Source organism: Bactrocera dorsalis, chromosome 1 (assembly GCF_023373825.1).
Source record: "Bactrocera dorsalis isolate Fly_Bdor chromosome 1, ASM2337382v1, whole genome shotgun sequence".
In the NCBI taxonomy this organism is placed as follows: Eukaryota; Metazoa; Arthropoda; class Insecta; order Diptera; family Tephritidae; genus Bactrocera; species Bactrocera dorsalis.
The window spans coordinates 7,764,298-7,784,306 of record NC_064303.1 but is presented as its reverse complement, the minus strand read 5'-3'; the positions used below and the strand labels follow the sequence as shown (position 1 = coordinate 7,784,306).

The 20,009-nt window shown below is 32.4% G+C and overlaps 1 protein-coding gene across 8 annotated transcripts in view; it reads left to right on the top strand.

Moving 5' to 3' along the window:
• Window positions 1-20,009, top strand: part of LOC105233641 (protein FAM102B) — a 183,074-nt gene that overhangs the window by 23,713 nt on the left and 139,352 nt on the right. For 2 of the 8 annotated variants that reach the window (XM_049457062.1, XM_049457073.1), the window contains one exon: window positions 16,901-16,972. The exons of the other annotated variants lie outside the window; for them this stretch is intronic. The gene's annotated coding sequence lies outside the window, so the exon portion shown is untranslated. The remainder of the gene's footprint in view (window positions 1-16,900; window positions 16,973-20,009) is intronic. 8 annotated transcript variants of the gene reach the window in all.

Sequence of the window (20,009 nt, the reverse complement as noted above, 5' to 3'; positions counted from 1 at the left end):
AATTATTTTATTTACTAATATTTTTTAACTATAAAATTTTTAATTTACACTTTTTCATTTTGGTTTTAAATTTTTTATATTTTCTTTTAAATACCATTTTATTTTTTTTTTTAATTATTTTGAAGTTTTTTAAATATCCTTAATTTTTTGTAATATTTTTAATTCACTTCACTTTTCTTGATTTAAGAAAAAATTTTATTATACATATGCGGAAATGTCTATATTATCAAAAACGTTGCCTACCTTTAGGGTTATAAATTATATTTCATCAAAGACACACACCTAGGAAAATTAATCATGCAGTAACCTTACTAAGTTTCTAGCAAAAATATGTAATATTACAGGACTGTATATTATAAAGTCACACACCAAAAAACAATATTCTCTAAAGCTTTGTCAAATGGAAATTATTGCCTACATTTCGGCTCACTTCGTATTTTTCAACAAAGTTACTCACCTAGAATAATAAACAACATAGATATAAATTATAATTTCGAAGTTATTACAATAGACTAGATATATTTATGTAAATGAAGCCCTGCGGTATTGAAAATAAATAAATATATAAAAAATTCTTTGAAAAATTCAATAGAGCTGCTTTTCAGAGTTAATTTTTTACCTCTTGGATGTCCATATCGGTTGCGGTCTATGATTTACTAAATTAACAGTTGTTCTCTCACAGTATGTCATACTTTCAATGTTTCAAGCGATCAGTTTAATACAAAACTTATTGTATTAGGTAAAAAATTTGCCTACATTTAGGTGACCGACTCCTATTTTATCCAAGACACTTACCTAAAGCAAAAATTTAAAAGCATAGCTGGCATTTCTGTTGCGGACTATGGTTTACAAAATTAGCAGTTGTTCTTTCATATTGTGTTATATTTTCATTCTTTCGAAGCACCTTTTTTATTGACACAATAGAGTCATAATTAAAATCTTTGTCTGCCTTTAGGCGCCAATTTCTTATTTTACACAACTCACAAACCTAAACTAAAAATATGAATTCTATCAGTTTTATAGTGACAAATATGTGAGGAGTAAATTGAGAGTAATGATTTTGAAGCATAAAAATAACCCTTCAATGGCTTTCCTTGCTCCCAAAAATAATTTCCACTCCAGCTTTGCCTTGCTCTTGGGTTAAAAACATAACATGCTTAATAAAGCGCAATATTTATAGAAAATTTTCATCACAAAGTTTGTAAAAGCCCCAGCTAATTAGGTGTAACCCCCTCTCTAGCTAAAACATAAACTCTTTAAAGTACAAAGTTAGTCAGTAAGCTGAAAATATCCTTTAGCGCACTGCCAAAAACCACAACCGCCAACATTTTGACTCATTCAAGCGACTAATTGTCTGGCAAACGTGGCCCAAAGCGCGTCTACGGAGCGGTAGTGTAAATATGAACATATACAGTGAGCAACCACGTTCCTATACCGTTGCGTATTGGCAACGCGAGCAAAAGCGACGCTTGTCAACAAATGCGCTGGCGTGTCATAACATTTGAATATTCTATATAATACATATGTATGTAAGTGTATGTATTTCAGGCGTATATTTACATATCGAAACGCGTGCTGGTGGCTTGTTTGTTCACAGCACATGTCAGCTGTGCGCATGCGCAAACTTTTCATTCATGCTACAACCGAGCGACCACCTTGCGGGCGTGGAAAGCGACAACGTAGCCGAGAACCCCACCCAAAATGCCGCATAATTTCATAACTGAAATGTTCCTATTTTACTTGTTTTTCGCTTGTAGCAAACACAAATTACGAAAACATGCGCTGCATGACTGAGCTCGCGCGCTTGCCTGCCTGCCTGCCGCTCTCGCCTTGCTGCCTGGCTGTTGCTGCCAGAGCGTGCTATGTGCAAGTGTGGCAGCACAAAATCAATAAAATGCTGTTAAAGGACGTTGTTAGTGGCAGTGGTTGAGTGAGTGGCAGGAGGCAGAGAATTTGAATGTGAGTGAAATTATGGCTTGGAAGGGGGCGTTTGGATTGCGTTGTACTTATACATATGTATGTGCATGTGTGCGTGCTTAAATTATGTATGTTTTTCTTGGATTGTGTTGTGGGTGGTTGTCTGCTCGTGGTGCGCTACGATTGTTCATATTTGCCTGGCAAGATTTCTGGGTACACTTGTACTGATAGTCGCCTAGTTGCTATATTATGGAACTGAGTGAGAAACGAACGGACGGTAGTGTGACAAATAAGCAATAGCAAGTGACTTTTTCGGTACTGATAAACAGCAATGGAACTACTAGATGATTCCAGCAACCGAATTTACAAACAAAAAACGTAAAATCCACAAAATTCATTCACAAATACGAAAGATTCTTTACAAGAACTTAATTTTTATTGACCAGTTTGTATGACAGCTATATGCTAAAGTAATCCGATCTGAATAATTTCTTCGGATATTGCACAGTTGGCTCAGATAGTTATCCATGCCAAATTTCTTGAAGATATCTCGTCAAATGAAAAAGTTTTCCATACAAGCACTTGCTTCCGATTGTTCAGTTTGTATGACAGCTATGTGCTATAGTGATCCGATCGGAATAATTTCTTCGGAGATTGCACAGATGCCTTAGACAATAATCCATGCCAAATTTCTTGAAGGTATCTCGTCAAATAAAAGAGTTCTTCATACAAGCACTTGTTGCCGATCCTTCAGTTTGTATGGCAACTACATGTTATAATGGTGCGATATCGGCGGTTTCGACAAATGAGTAGCTTCTTGCGTAGAAAAGGGTGTGTGCAAAATTTCAGATCGATATTTCTAAAACTGAGAGACTAGTTTAGGCTATAAAAAATGCACCTGTCAAGGGTATTATAGCTTCCGAGCAGCCAAAGCTAACGTTTGTTATTGTTTAACAAAATTTAATGAATTTATAAAATTTTAATCATTAAATAATTTGAAAGTTTGTACAAAAAATCACTATCAAACTTTCCGTCAGTTTCATTTCCTCATATTTTTAAGTCTCTTTATTCGTATAATAAGTACATATATGTACAAGTATGTATGCATGTACATACCACCCTCATGAATGTCAGCTCTCTCGCCCAGCAAAACTAAAGCCATTAAGTCAGACCAGCGGAAAACTGATTTCTTGCCACGCTTATCGCACAAAAGCTACAAAAATATATTCACACACACACACACACATACACATAAGCATATACGCACGGATAACTGTATTTATGAATGAATTATGCTTAATGAAGGGTAACAAAATGTTGATATTACACAAATTTAATTCACATAAAAAGCACTAAAAGTTTCCCCACACAACGGAAGCAGGCCGCGCTGCCACCCTGCCTCGCCACAGACCAGCCGCTGTTTGTTGTTGTTGATTGTGGCATAGACATAAAAAGCGCTACGTGCATTATGCGCTCTGCCGCTTACAAACAGCATTGCAAGCTCCACCCAAAACGCCTACATACACGTTGCGTTAGCGCTGACGTATACGTTGACGTATCCGTTGCACATTATATACGCCGTGTGTCACCAGGAAATGCAGCATTTGTTTGCGCTGCCGCGCAACGTGTGGGCTAGCGTGCATAAACACACAGGCACATGCTTTGCTGACGGATAGCGAAAATATTGAATAGTAAAATCCACGCCTTTAGCGTTATATCCAACTGCCGCTGCGCCGCTGCACCAGTCCGCGCGTTATCTATGTGTAGCTATCTCGTTGACTTCGGTTACCTAATAAAGATTGTTTGCTTTTTGGTGGCAGCCATCAAGTGCTGTGAAGAGACAATGGCAAAATGGCTGTATGACAAAACCGTTGAAAGTCAACTTAACTAAACTAGGTTAAATGGCAGTTGAGCTAATCTGCGCTGCTGTGTAACTAAATATGTACACACTCCGTTACGTATGACGCGCTGGCAAATTTATGCGAAAATGATAAAGCTATCATAGTTTTATTAGCGTGCTAACGTCGTTTAGCGAGAATTCTGCATTATTTATAGCTGGTGTAACGGTAAAATAATGTACATACACAAATATTGAATTACGTTGCTGTAATGTGGAGCAAACTATGATATTTGGACGCAGTAAATTTGTCAAATGTGGAAAGAAATACATTTTTGGAAAGTGTGAAGGTTTAGTTTGTTTGTGAGCTTTGCTTGTTAGTTAAAAATGTTTTCCAAATGATATTCAAAATTTTAAGTTTCCAAGAAATTGGTTATTTTCATTCAAAAATCGTTTGATTTTTGAAAAATTGCAATATTTTTTCAGTTTTATTATTTTTATAATCTTTTACACAAAAAATGGATATGTTAAATCGTTATTACTACTTTTTCAAATTTTTTTTTTCAAAATTAATTGAAAAATTTTCAAATTCAACTTAATATTTTTTCGAAGTTAATTTAAAATATCTTTAAATTTTATTTAATTTGTTTTTAAATTTTTTTAAAATATATTTATGTAATTATAAGGTTTCAAAATTAATTTAAAATATTTTCAAAATTAATTAATTTTTTTTTTTCAAAATAATTTTAAAATTTTTTTCAGAATAATTAAAAAAATTTTTAAAATTATTTCAATAATTTTAATTTAGTATTTTATCAAAAGTAATTTAATTATTTATTAAAATTAATTTAAAACATTTTCCTAATTAATTAAAAAAATTTCAAAAACAATTTTCTGAAAAAATTTAAAACTTTTTCAAAGTAAATTTAATACTTTTTTAAAATTAAATAACATTTTTTCAAAATTAATTAAAAATTGTTTCAAAATTAATTTAGTATTTTTTCAAAATTTGTCTAATATTTTTTTAAATTAATTTAATATGTTTTCAAAATTAATTCAATATATTTTCAAAACAAATTTAAATGTTTTTTAAAATTGATTGAAATATCTTTCAAAATTACTCTCGAAAAGTAAATCGATTGGTATTTTGGGTAATTTACTTTTTCGAATAATTTACTTTTCCAAATATATACATAAATTATCTGTTTTTATAATATTAAATGCATTTTTAAACTTAAAAAATTCATTCATTTATTTGCTTCAATAAAACATATGGATTTACATGAAAAACATATGTATTTATTATGAAGAAAAAAAATTTTGAATATTCTTTTGTTTTTTTCCTTTTGCAATATATTTTCTGACCATTTACATATGTACATATCTCAAAGTTTATTTACTAAACAGACGCGATAAACAAGAGAGTAAGTGTTTTTGCAACATCGTAAAAAACGCTGCTTGCTTCGTTTCGAATTTTTTATCACATTCTCTGAAAAGTAAATTAAAAAATTTACTTTTTCGAGGTGCATGTGTAATCTTAAAGGTGATTTACTTTTCCGCGATTATTTACTTTCTGAGAATTTACTTTTCGAGAGTATACTGTATTTTCAAAATTAATTTAAAATTTGTTTCTAAATAAATTTAAAATTTTTCAAAATTACTTTAAAATTTTATGAAAATAATTTTGAAATTTTTTCAAAATAAATTTAAAAATTTTTCAGAATTATTAAAAAAATTTTTCAAAATTAATTTTTTGAAAATAAATTTAAATTTTTTCAAAATCAATGAAAAATTGTTTCAAAGTTTATTTAGTATATTTTTAAAATTTATCAAAAATTTAATTTAGTATTTTCTCAAAATTAATTTAATATATTTTCAAAATTTATTTACAATTTTTTCAAAGTAAATTTTTTTTTTTCAAAATTAAAAAAATATGTTTTCAAAAGTAATTAAATTTTGCTCAAATTTTGAATTTTGCTCATATTTTGAAAATATTAAATTAATATTTTTTAAAAGTTTGTTTAAATATGTTTTTTAATTTTTTAAAACCACATTTTTTTAATAATACTTTAAAATGAAAAAAATCATGTGCTTAAGAATAGTTTTTTAAAACTGAATTTGCCTAGTAAAAATAATAGTGTTGCCACAGAAAAAAATTAAGAACTATAATAATATTTTAAAACTAAAGGATTATAAATAATGTGTATAGTTATGTATATAAAATTATAGAAACTGAAAAATAAAATTTTACATGTAACAAGTAAGGAAGGGCTAAGTTCGGGTGTTACCGAACATTTTATACTCTCGCATGATAAAGTGATAATCAAGATTTCATTATATGTCATTTACATATTTCTTTATTTTGCTGTAAAATTAATTAGAATTAAATTCTGGGAGATTTACCGATATTTTCGGTGAAAAATTAGGTTAGGTTAGGTTAGGCACTGAGTTCTTCGTGTTCGATATCAGGGACCTTGAAAAGTTATACTCCGATCACGACAATTTTTCCACAAGGGATACCTCAGCTCAAATACCGTATATCCGTATATATATTATACAGAGAAGTGTATATATTATACAGAGAAGGCATCAGATGGAATTCAAAATAGCGTTATATTGGAAGAAGGCGTGGTTGTCAACCGATTTCACCCATATTTCATACATGTCATCAGGGTGTTAAGAAAATATTATATACCGAATTTCATTGAAATCGGTAGAGTAGTTCCTGAGATATGGTTTTTGGTCCATAAGTGGGCGACATCATGCCCATTTTCAATTTTAAAAAAAACCTAGGTGCAGCTTCCTTCTGCCATTTCTTTCGTTAGTGTTTGTGACGTTTTTTGTTAGTTTGTTAACGCACTTTTAGTGATTTTCAACATAACCTTTGTATGGGAGGTGGGCGTGGTTATTATCCGATTTCTTCCATTTTTGAACTGCATATGGAAATGCCTGAAGGAAACGACTCTACAGAGTTTGGTTGACATAGCTATAGTAGTTTCCGAGATATGTACAGAAACCTTAGTAGGGTGCGGGGCCACGCCCACTTTTCCAAAAAAAATTACGTCCGAATATGCCCCTCCCTAATGCGATCCTTTGTGCCAAATTTCACTTTAATATCTTTATTTATGGCTTAGTTATGACACTTTATAGGTTTTCGGTTTCCGCCATTTTGTGGGCGTGATAACTGTATTTTTATTGTAAAAATAATAGTAGTTAGAGTTGCCACCTATTGGAAAAATAAGGCTCAGAATAAAATTTTGAAATTAAGTGGACATAAATGAGGTGCTTAAGGAAACAATGTAAAAAACTGAATAGTGCCTGTAAAGTAAGAGTGATCAGAGTTGCCACTTCTAGAAAAAAGGAAAGCTAAGAATAAAATTTTGAAATCAAGACGACATAAATACAGTTTTTTAAATAATTTTAGAAGCTGAATTTTGGTAGTAAAAGTACAAAAAAGTAATAGGTTAGAGTTGCCACATACATATATAGAAGAATTAAGCTGTGATTATTGCTTGTAAAAATAAATGTTTTTTCATACTCTTCGAATTTGTTATTATGTAAAATTATTATTTTTTCCAAACATTTCATGTCAACAAGCCTCACCTCTTTTCCAAAAAAAATCAATATTTCAACCAATTAAACTTTTAATTTTGCATCTTTCGCACAAAAACGCTAACCCACACTTAACCCCGTAAGTGCCGCGTAAATCCACAAACCAAACAACAACATAATTCAACGAAAACCATCAAACTGTAAACTCCAATTAGACGATATGTTGTGATGTTGCGAAGAATTTCGTAAATCCACGCTTGACCGACCGAAGATGTTTCCTCATAATGATCAATAACACACGCACACATGCAAATACCTTGAATAAAAAAGCAACAAAACCCTTAATAATGCCGCTGGCTGTGCAGTGAAGCGGCGCAGCGGTCAATAAACGCAAATTGAGGAAGAAGAAGCAGCAGAAGAGGCAGCAAAGACATTAGACAAATATGCGAGTGGAGGAAGTGGTGCTGCCGATGGCGGAAGAATACATACTTCATATGTGTTTTTATTGTTTTTTTTTTCTTTTGTTGAGCGCTCATAAAGTAGCAGACATTAGCCGCCGGCTCGTTACAGCCAATTACTTAACAATTATGTGTCTGTGCCTGTGCGTTTGTGTGTTTATGTTAAAACCCCGCTTGATTGTTGTGTATGATTATATATGTCTGTGTGTGCGTTGGATCTGCATGAGTGCTTAATATAAGCGAATTTGCGTCGTTAATTACTTGAAAATGCGTGAGTATGTATAAAGTTGCAACTTTATTGCGAAATTATCTGGCTACTTATGCCACCAGCGCCTCACGCCCGCTCCCATCCGCACTAATATTTTCGCACTTCGAGCCGTACAAGCTTCCATTTACAGTTGCAACAACCAACGGTTTACAAATACAGCACACTTCACTTTTGTTGTTGTTGTTGCACATTTGAAAGTTTTTTGTTGTTAGTTTACTGTGTTGAATTTTTTGTTGTACCCATTTTTGTTGTTTTGTCTATTATTTTTTGTTTAAATTTGTTGTTGTTGTTGCAAATTTATGTTTATGTTTTTGTTGTTGTAGTTTTAAGTTTTTTGTTGTGCAAACAATTTTTGGTTTTTTGCTCTTCTCAATGTAATAGTATCTTATTGTTGTTGTTGTAAATTTAAAACTATGTTTTTGTTGTTTTTGTAAATTTGATATTATGTTTTGTTGTTGTTGTTGTAAATTTAATATGTTGTTGTTGTTGTTGTAAATTGTTGTTATGTTGTTGTTTTTCTTGTAATTTTAGTATTTTGCTTTTTTTGTTGTTGTTGCAAATTTAATAATATGTGTTTATTCTTATTGCTGTTGTATGCTGCCGGTGGCATCATCAGTTAGCAACCACAAAACCATCAACACAAGCTACAACAACAACAATGAAACTTGCAACAGCAACAACAAAAATAAAAACCCACAATAACTGTCTGCGTGTCTGCCGCTGATGTGTGCAATGCTTTTCCCCTTCACCGTTCAAGGACGTTCAGTTGCACATGCATGACAACAACAGTAACAATACACACACACACATGCATACAAACGCACATGCGAAACCGCTAGTTTGCTGCCACTACCGCGGTGCATTTGTTTGTTGCAAAAGTAGTTGCAATAAAAACTTTTTTGTTTGGGGAAAAAATCTGCAACAACAACAAAAACGAAAAAACCTGTTGCAATTTTTCGCCTTTTTTGTATGATTTTTTTCTGCCTTTCGTTGTTATTGTCGCTTAAATGTTTCTGTTTTATGATTTTTTACGTGTTTTTGTTATTGTTGTTGCCTGCTACTCGGTTTGACAATTATTTTCGGTTGCAGCGTCGCGGTGCAGGCATTGTGGCTGCTTTGCTCACCGCTTTTGCTTGTAGCTTTGGTTGGTAATTTAATGCGCGGCAAACAAATGAACACACACACTCACAAATACATACAATTATATATGTACATTGCGTGTTTGCGGCGTGCAACATGCAATTCTCAGTGGCACTTATTATTATATATATTTTGTTGTTGCTTTGTGCGCCACTTGGCGTCCCTCGCTTGTGGTTTTTAGCACTTATTTCGTTTCAGTCACAGTTTTGGCTGCCTTCTTTGCCTTGACTTATTATCGCCTGTATAATTTTGGTTAATTATTTTAACCAGCCTGGTATCTCGGTTGTTGACCTAGCATTGGAGACTGCGAACGCAAACTAAGCTTGTGTAAAAGTAAAGCCTCAAAAATATTTTATTTACAACTTTTGGCAATCTCCTAATATTTCTAAATATAATATGTATATTTTTGTAGAATTGAGGATTGAAGTTCAGGATCATGGGTGTGCTGTTGGAACATATCCTATGCTTTTGTTCATCGTTATGTAGAACTCGCCTTAGATATCAAGGGACTAGTTACAGTATCAAAATTAAATATCAAGTGACTCTTAAAGCTCGCGTTAACTGAACCTCCGTTACTAAGGAACAGTAGTATATAACCTAACCAATATAACACAAACCAACCTGACATTGTATATGTATATCAAAATGAAATGCCTTTCCCTTATATGCCCGCAGCATATCCAAACTACAACGTCTGGTATGATTAACGTGGGTACGACGAAAGCCTTACCCCACGGCACTCAAAAGCACAGCGGATCAAATTAATACTTTGATCCTCTTGGTAGCGTTCGAGAACCATATAAAACCTCTGCGGTAGTTTGAGTCCGACACCCGGTTGCAATGCAATTGCACATTCAACTAACAAAATGTCAGTTCCTCCCCCATTCTGGGTTTTAACCACAACCACCACGATACTTCTCGAGGGGTCAGTCCGCATGAGTAGGTTGGAGCGAAGTCCAAGAGCTCCTGCTCCCCGTGCTATCAGAATTAAGTCTCCGGCCAGACCTCGTAGCCGAAACTATTACCAGTTGAGTTTCCATACTGCCCTGAACTGGTGACCGCATACGCTTATTACATTCACACAAGAAGCTAATCCTAATTCCCAGTTTAACGCCTTCGCCGCCTCAATAATTCACGCGCAAACGACCCTAACTGTTCGGTATTCCAACTAGTAGACATCACACCGCTAACATCTAAACGTCCATCAGCGCAGCTAATTTCTATACCACCTAAATCCCTAATATCCTTGTATATTGGGCATATTGCAATTATATGCACCCAATCCTCTACCCGCGGCCTACAAAAACAACCTGACCTATCAGATAGGTGCATTTGACGCCGTAGGCAAAGAAAAAACCCAGACTCAGGCAAAATCTGAAGTCTGGGTTAACCTCAACAAACCCAACGTCCTGATCATCTATCTTATTTGCCTGATTTAGCCTGAATGACTTCTGACTGTTCACCAAACTCAAACGACCGCTCCTGGGAAACCGTTTTGAGTCAATCGAAGCCAATAAACGTGAATCACAATGCACATTAATGGCTATACCGGAAATTGATTTTATCAACTGTTTCGAGGATTGGAAAAAAACATTGGCACAAGTGTATTGGGGCCAATGGGGATTACTTTAAGCGGGACAACATACATTTTGAAAAATGAATTAAGAGTTGTAGAGTTATGAACAAAGACTTACTATTTTCTGCTCATATTAGTGTTGATGGTCTGTGTCTATGATGATTCAATTCTAAGATATTGAGAATAAGAAGCGTTGACTTTTAAAAAGGCGTAGAGAGACACTGTCCATAAAATACCACCAAACTTGGTAAATTATAAAAGTTTTTTTGTTTGTTTTTTTTTTATGTTTTTTTTTTTTTTGGTTTTAGTTGGAAATTAAATTTTTGTAGTCGGTGAAATCAATTAACTACGTCTGTTTGTGGTGTGTAAATGGGATGTGATACTTACTCTGGGTGACCGATTAGAACTTTGGGCGCAGTTTTGATTTCTTGGTATAAACCGACTCACGGTTGTGCAAAAGGCGAAAAAATAGAAGTTTATGGTGTGTGTCTTTGATAAATGAGTTTAACTCAGATTGAGTGACATTGTATTAAGGGTTGTGTCTTTGATAAATAAATTAACTCAGATGGAGTGGCATTGTTCTTGTTAACTCTTAAATGTGCAGAGCAAAGAAAAAACAACGAATTGTGTGAAAATATTTTCATATCGTTATATATATATTTTTTTGTCTAAAAAATGTTTTAAATTTTTATGTCTAAAATAATTTCTTATTAATATTCAAAATGCGCTTAAAGCGTTATTTTATTCATTATTATTAACATCGCATGTTTCTTTAGGGCGCATACCGCGCATAGATAAATTCCAAAAAAATATTGTACGTGACTTTACGAAAACACATAACACATTTTAGACGAAAAAAACTTGCTTTTATCACAAATTGTATTAAATCACAGTGTAGGCCAAAAAAGCAATACGCCATAATATAAAAGATTGTAAATACGATGACAAAAATGAACACAACGATTACACAAAAACGTGTAAAAAGTGCAAAAATAGCGTAAAATAGAAAAACAAAACGAAACGTAAGAAAAGTAACAAAAAACAGACGCACCGAAGTAGCGCAGCGCAGCACCAAAACCAATTGATTGGAACCGAAACTGGTTTGACACAACAAACCTTGTCGCACGCTAGCCGGAGAGGCTGTCCAGCGGCGATGAGTTGCCAAACAAAAGTCAGTGTTTTTTTGTATATTTTTTTTTTTATTTTTGAATTTTTAGTTTATTTTGTTTTTTGTATCTTATTTATTTAAAATTTTTTTATATATTTTTTTTTTTATTTTTAATTTACATTTTTTTTATTTTTTTATTTTATTTTTACTTTTTTTTTGAATTTTGTGTTGTGAACGCTTTCGGTTGAACTCATTTTTGTCTACTATTTTTATTTTATTTTTTTATTTATATTTTACTTTGGTACTATTATTTATTTTTTTAGTCTTCTTTTATTTTTTTTTCTCGTCATTTATTTATTTTTATGCGTCATTTATTTCGTTACGCTTTATTTACTTTTATAGTGATTTTTCGTTTCAAATCAAACTTTGACTTGGCAAACATTTCTTCATTTCTTCGGACGTGAAAAGAAAGGTGTCACGACTATTTTTGCGCCATTGTGCAAATCTTTTCTTGGAATTTCCTTTATTTATTTTATATTTTCTTTGTAGCAGCGAATAACATAGGCCGGGAAGTATTTGGCACGCTCGCTAATCACGCATTTTCTGGCGAAACGTGAGTGCCGATGCTAACTAAAACTGTATTTCACGATCTCTAAAGCAGCCGTAACAGCTGATAAATAATACGAGGTCAACTGTATGGCAAAAAATTACCTTTTTACTTCCATATAAATTACATCATGCCTTACTTTGTTATCAAGGCCTGATAATTGCAACACAATTCTTCGTGATTTTTGGCACTTTTTGAAAAATCCACTTCATTTAAAGATAATTCTAGATCTCAGTTGGCATACGCCAAGGTCTTGTACAACTAAGCCCGTAACGAAGAGCGACATAACCTCAATTAATCCACATATTTTACGTGTACAGATTCAGTTGTATATGCTTGACAAAATTATGCAACAACCTCGTGCCACATTGTCATGTCCTTCTTGAAATTACGCCGACACTTTGGCACATTTCTAGGCGACTGTCAAATTACCGAATTTGGTATTTTCAGTGCGTCTGCACCAGTGCACGGACGTGCCAGGCATTACCAAAAATTGTTGTGCACGAAAAATAAGTAAAAATTTAAGCTAATTATGCGCATATTTGTTTTTGTAAAACAGCGCTTGCTTGGCTTCCACTTTGGGGGTTTTATATCATTTTCCGGTTTTTTGTTGCTGTTTTTCAGTGTTTTTTGGTTACATTTTTCCTTTTTTTGTAGTTTTTTAGGCGTTGCGGTAAAGGAACTTAGCAACAGGCAGTTTATGCTGCGTTATATTTTAAATTTCTCGAAAAAATTATCTTGGTGATTACCCTCTTGGTACTCATTAAAAAAAGTTCCTTCGGAAGATTGCAAGATTATCTTATTGTACACTACTTAGCGGTTGAAAACTGGTCATGAAGATTTTATAATTCTTGTCATATGAATTGTAGCTAAAAAATTTATATAAACTAGTTCAAAACTAGTAGATTTCAGACTAGTTAAATTCAGACCAGTTTGTAACTAGTTATTTTTATTTTTTGTTCTTCCTAAAACTTAACTGAATTAGTATTACAGAAACAACTGTTATTTGTAGTAATTGCAAAGGTTGTATTCGTACTTTCTTTTCATAATTAGTGAGTTTCTGAGGAATCTTATCATGTTGAAGACAAATTAAAAACGTTTGAAAATTAGTCAAAACGATATTTAAGTTTGCTACCTGAAAAGTATCTAAAGTTATGTTAACAAACCACTACGAAACTAGCTACTATCGGTCTAGTTGCAGACTAGTTATATTGCAACCAGTTTGGAAGCTAAAGCCAGTCTGAATTAAGTTTGCTATCTTAAAAGTATTTACATTGTATGTTAAAAACTTGTTCAAAACTAGTTACGATCGAACTGGTTGCAAACTAGTTGCATTACGACCAGTTTGGATGCAGTTTATTTTAAACTCAAAGTTAAGTCTATTCCAAAAATTTAACCATCACAACCAAGTTATGACAAATATCAGCAAATAACGAAAATCGCGCTCTCGATTTCCTACTGGTCCCGCACGCACATCAACGCATGCCGTTGCGCGTATGCGTGTTTTCATGTCAATGCGTAAAATTTATCACCAACTTGGGCGCGATAACATGCCACAAGCAGCGGCAAGGCGGTTTGAGGCAATCACCAGCCATTGCGGTCTATACCATTTTGACATTGACTATGATGCAAGAACAACACGCACACAGTGAAACGAAAAAACATTCGCGTCGTGCGTGCCTTGCCACAATTGCACTAATTCCGCGCATTCTTCGCGTTGCTTTAAGTTTCTATGCATTTCTACACAAATATTTGCGCCGCAACTTGTGTCAACAAGCCGTTGTTGTTATTGTTGTGCCTGTTGCCACCGCATGCACCTAGCTCCACCTCCTGCATACATACATACATGCATTTATTGCCACCTGCTTGCTTTTGCTGCACATCCGCATTTTCTGCTGTTGCTGTTGTTGTTTTTTTGTTGTCTTCTATTGGAATTCTATAGAAAGTAATGTGTGGCATTGGCAAAGCGGCAAGGTTTCAATGCTCATCAACTCATCGTTGTTTTAATGCGATTTTACGATTTACGATGAAGCGCAACAATAACAATGCATCAAGTTTTCCACCACAATGCCATGCCATGCCATAAGGTAGTAGGAAGTTTGTCTTGCTCGGATTTGGATTTCGTCTTAAGTGGCAAGTAGACAAGGCCGCCGGTTGTACCTCCGGCTTTCTCTTCCACCTTCAGTCAAGCTTCTTCCATACTTCTCTCTTCTTCCTCCATACTTCTCTCTTCTTCTCTCCTTCCCTCTCACTCGTTTCGCTCGTTCTGTGTCTACTCGTCTTGCTTCGTTTCTCTTGAATTCATTTCTGTGGGACGTTTCCATTTCACTGCCTGGAATTGCACTTAATTAAAAGTGAAATATTCTGCCTCCCATTCTTCTCTACTGACAGTTATTGAAGCTTTGCCGCACAAATTTCGTTATGCGTAGCAATGTCTATGGGTTTGTCTGTTCTCTGCATATCTGTTATTAATTAAAACTTTGCTCAGATTCCTCAACAAAGTGAATTTGATTATGCCAACAGCTGGTTTGCTGGTTTTACGCAAAAAACGGTTAATTTGATAGGAAATTTGAGAGTTTGTTTGCTGTTATTCGTGCCTTATTGGACTTTATTGTGCTCGAAGACAAAGTCTTCTTCTCAAATTACACAAGAAATTGACATTTATAATGATTTATTAAGGCATTCAAGTTCCTGCAGAATCTGTTGTTAGAATGAAGAATAGCAAAGCTGTGCCGTTCATCTAAAATACGTTCTCTTACTATCTCAACTGGTTAAATGTATTTTAAATTTAACTAAATTGGCATTAGTGAGCTTCGAATTGAGGCTAATTGAGTACATTTTTGCCTTCCGATTCGACTAACTGAGTTTTTTTTATCCTTCCGATCACAGTGAAGCATTATCTCAGTTCACTATAATAAGTTCGAAAACCTATAGAGTTTCAATTAATGCGACTCACTCCAATGAAATTCTCTCAGAGCGGTATTATTACCTCGTACTTCGAAATTGTTGTAATCAGTTTCGAAATCGAATTATTGTATTAGTTTTCAGTTTATTTTTGTAATTTTGAAACTATTGTTGAAATCAAATAATTACTTTAGTTTTCGAATATTTTTAATTTCGAAATCGAATTATTGTTTTAGTCTTCATTTTATCTTTGTATTTTCAAAATTAGTGTTCAAATCAAATAATTGTTTTAGTTTTAAATATTTTCAATTTCGAAACCGAATTATTGTTTTAGTTTGCATTTAAATTTTGTAATTTCGAAATTAAATGATATGAAAAATGTTTTAGTTTTTGAATATTTTTAATTTCTAAATCGAATTGTGCCTTAAGCTTTCAATTTTTTAATTTCGAAATAAGTTCAGTAATATTCCAAAATTCGAAATCGAATTATATTTTAAATTTTCAGTTTGTTTTGGTAATTTCGAAAATATTATTTACATAAAATTTTTATTTTAGTTTTCGAATAGTTGTAATTTCGAAACTGAATAATTTATTTATCTTACTCTTTAAATCAAATTATTGTTATAGTCTTTATTTTATTTTCGTAATTTCGAAATTATGGTTGATATCTAATAATTGCTTTCGTTTTGGAATATTTATAGTTTGGAAATCGAAATATGTTAAGTTTTCACTGTTTTTAATTTCGAAATTATTTAAGTTATTTTCGAAAAGTCTAAATCGAATTACTTTTTTTAGTTTTCGATAAATTTGGGGATTTTGAAAATATCGTTGATATCATTTTCAAATTTTGTAATCGAAATCGATTTACTCACTTTCAAAATTATTTTCGAAATTTCGAATCAAATTATATAACTTTCTCAATTATTTCATAATATTTTTTAAATTTTTTTTTGCCCCTTCGTGGTGAAATTTTTTTGTGATTTCGAAATCGAATTATTTCTTTATTTTCGAAATTTCAAAATCGAATTATATAATTTTTTAAATTATTCCATAATTTCTTAAAATTAATTTTGCCGTTTCGTTGTTAAAATTTTTTGTTTTAGGTCTTGTCCACATTTCCACGCATTTGCTAATAAATTGAGTTTTCGAAGATTAAACTTTGAACCGGAACAACGTCATAAGTAGTTTTTGTTGTTTGCTAGCTACATTGAAAATCCGATATAGGTTTTTTACAATGTTGCTAGTTAACAGTAATTTTTGTTGCCAGTTATATACACGTTAGGAGAGCTTTTTCTGTGTGTGCATGTACTATTTTAAGTTAAATATCTGATTTTTATGAAATATATTTTTGGATTTCCAAATTTAAATTTACTCAAAAATATTTTGAAATTTCTATACTATTATATTCTATAATATGTTATCTACGCTCAATATCACTGTTTTTTATTTTATAATGACCTATGTCAAACTCTTACTTACTTTTATCTCTCATATCCACTAATTTGCCAGCATTTTCTTTTACTCTCTTTCTAGGTGAGTCTCAAAACCTGCATCAAAAATGTATTACTATTTCAACTAGTGCTTTAGAATGTCTGGCGCCAAAGGGTAAGTGCCGCAACAACAATAATAACAAATCGAAAAATTAGCCTTTCCGAAATGTAGTTCGAAAGTTGAATGAACTGTTGCACTATTCACCACAAAAAAACGTGAAAATTTCCGCTACTCACATTTCTCCTTGCTGACAGCTGTATCAATTTCCTTTTAGTTCAGTTTTTTTGTGTTTTTTTTGCACACCGATTTTAGGCTATGCTGCCAGTCACTAGTGAACTACTTCAAGGGTTTGCTTAGTTTTTCGAAGAGTACCAAACAAAAAACTACGAAAACCAGAAACAAACGCGGTTTGATAACCCAAAAAAAATATGAAAAAATAAAAAATGTCGAAAAAAGTGTTGGAAAAGGTACAAAAAAATATTGAAGGAGCATGCTGAAGCGTCAGAAAATGCAAATTCCACATACACAGTTTGCCAACTAGTTTAGTTCGCATTCTATTTTATGCTTTGTGGGTGTGTCTGTTCGAAATGAATGCAAATAAAAGCAGGAAAATGAAAAAAGTAACAAATTAAAAAAAAAATATATTAAGTGCGTGCTTTGTACCACTTCCAGCTGCCTATTTTAAATATGTATGAACCTATGTACTAAACACACACACCCTGCATTCACATTTTAAGTCCATAATGTCTATTTCCAGCATTGTGCATGTTGTTTGCAAATCAAAAAAGTTCGGCTTCGTATAACCTCACGCCATTTCGGTTGGAAGTTGTATGCTCACCCACAAAGGATATGTACATAAATACAATAATACAGTACCGTAACTTCCGCGTTTCGTAAAGTTTTCACCAAAACTGTACAACTTTCAGTTGTTAGCGCCAAAACGCCTACATGTAGGCAATGTTTTACAATTTTTCTTCGTTTTTTTGCTCTCGGCTTGTTTTCTCTGCGCCGCCAACTTGTCGTGCCAAATAATAAATTGTCTGCATTTTGCTTACTAATGCTTTGTGTTAGCCTGTCAGCGCTATAAACGCACATTTTTTTTTTTTTGTTTTGTGCTTCTTATTCACTTTTTTATATACTTCCCTTTTTGTCCTTTTTTGTTGCGTGCGCTTCGCATGTGGTCGCATACGCCGTTTGCTGTTTACCGCTATCCACTGCTGGGTCAATAAGCGGTAATGATTCGGTACACGTGCTCGAAAGCCTGTCCTGCCACAAGCCACTGGGTATATTATGGTAATCTATTTTGAGTAGTTACACTCATATGTTAGTTAAGAAAGAGAAAAGAAAAATTAAGGACATTTAAATAATAAAGAAAGAAAAAGCGTTAACTTCGACTGCACAGAAGCGTTAATACCCTGCACAGAGGCATTTCTTATAGCATAAAAACAAATAATAGTTTTAGTTTTCGATTATTTTTATTTTCGAAATCGAAATATATTTTTGGTTTTCACATTTAGTTTCCGAGTTTATGTAATTTGGAACTCAAATTATTTCTTTATACCTCACTTTCGAAATTAGTTTCGAAAACGAAATAGATTTCGAAATCGAAATAAATCTCGAAATCGAAATAATTTTTTTAGTTTTCACTTTATTTTTGTAATTAGTATCGTAAAAAGTAATGAATTTCTTCACATGCAAAAACTGTTTAATTTTCGAATATTTTTAATTCCGAAATCGAAATAATTTTTTAGTTTTCACATTTAGTTTAGTAGTTTTAGTTTTCGATTTTTTTAAATTAAAAAATCGAATTATTTCTTTATATTTCACTTTCAAAATTATTTTCGGCATCGAATTATCGTTTTAGTTTTTCACTTTATTTTTGCTACTGGAAGTTATTGTTGAAATGATATAATTGTTTTGGTTTTCGAAATGTTTTTAATTTCGAAATCGAAATATTTTTTTTTAGTTTTCACTTTTTTTAATTTTGAAATTATTTGAGTTATTTTCGAAATCGAATTATTTTTTTTTTGTTTCCAGTTTATTTTGGTAATTTCGAAAATATGGTTGACATCAAATTATTGTTTTAGTTTTCGAATTTTTGTAATTTTGAAATCGAATTATTTCTTTATATCTCATTTTCGAAGATATTTTCGAAATTTCAAAATCGAATTATATAATTTTTTAAATTATTTCATAATTTTACTTAAATCTATTTTGTCTCTTCGTTGTTAAAAATTTTAGTTTTTCAATTTTTGTATTCGACTTCGAATTATTTTTCGATATCAGAACTGGATTTTTGTCTGTCAGGTTGCGGGGCAATTTTTTCTCAACTTGCAAAATTTTTTTGGACCATAATTAGTAACAAATGTCAAGTTATCATACCAAATAAAAATTTTTCCTTCCAATAACGTGATTTTTTCAATTTGTATGGCAGCTCCTTTCTATACTGAGCCGAGCGCGGCGGTTTCACAATTGTTTCCTATTATTCATTTAATATTTATCTTTTATTGAACTCCATTTTTAGTTTTTGCTAGTCAGCATGATTAATTTCTTTTCATGCTCCCTTTATTTTCTCTGCTTAGTTCGCCGATTTATCAAAAGGGGCGCTTTGGCTTATTGCCATTTTTATGACTCTTAAAAATAAGTCGTTCCAATTTTTATAGGAACATTTCTTGTTCTCTTTAACTTTTCGCCAGTAATAGTTTTATGACACGTATTTTTTAATGAGCCAGCGATATCGCACTGATAAAACGTGCTAATGCCATTGTGTATTTTTTCTGGAACAAAAAATTAATGAAGAAAAAAATGCCTCAGGTGTACCATGTCGATAACAGAGAGTTAATGGTTTAGCACTAATTTTGTTTATGACTTCTTCGAAAAGAACAAGCACACGTTGCTATCGAATTTTTAATATTGAAAATTAATAATTGAACATGAAAAAAATATCTCTAAAAGGCTACAGACAGCATTTTTTACTATCTATCCCATTGGATTTTTCGCTACTTTCTTGAGCTATGCCCATAACATTCCTATAGAATAGTGGGCAGAAGATTGAGCTACACACTCCACGATCTCAATTCTATTTTCTCGAAACCTTATTTTGACTACGACGAATGAAAGCAAACTGTTTTAGATAATTTTTAGATAGATA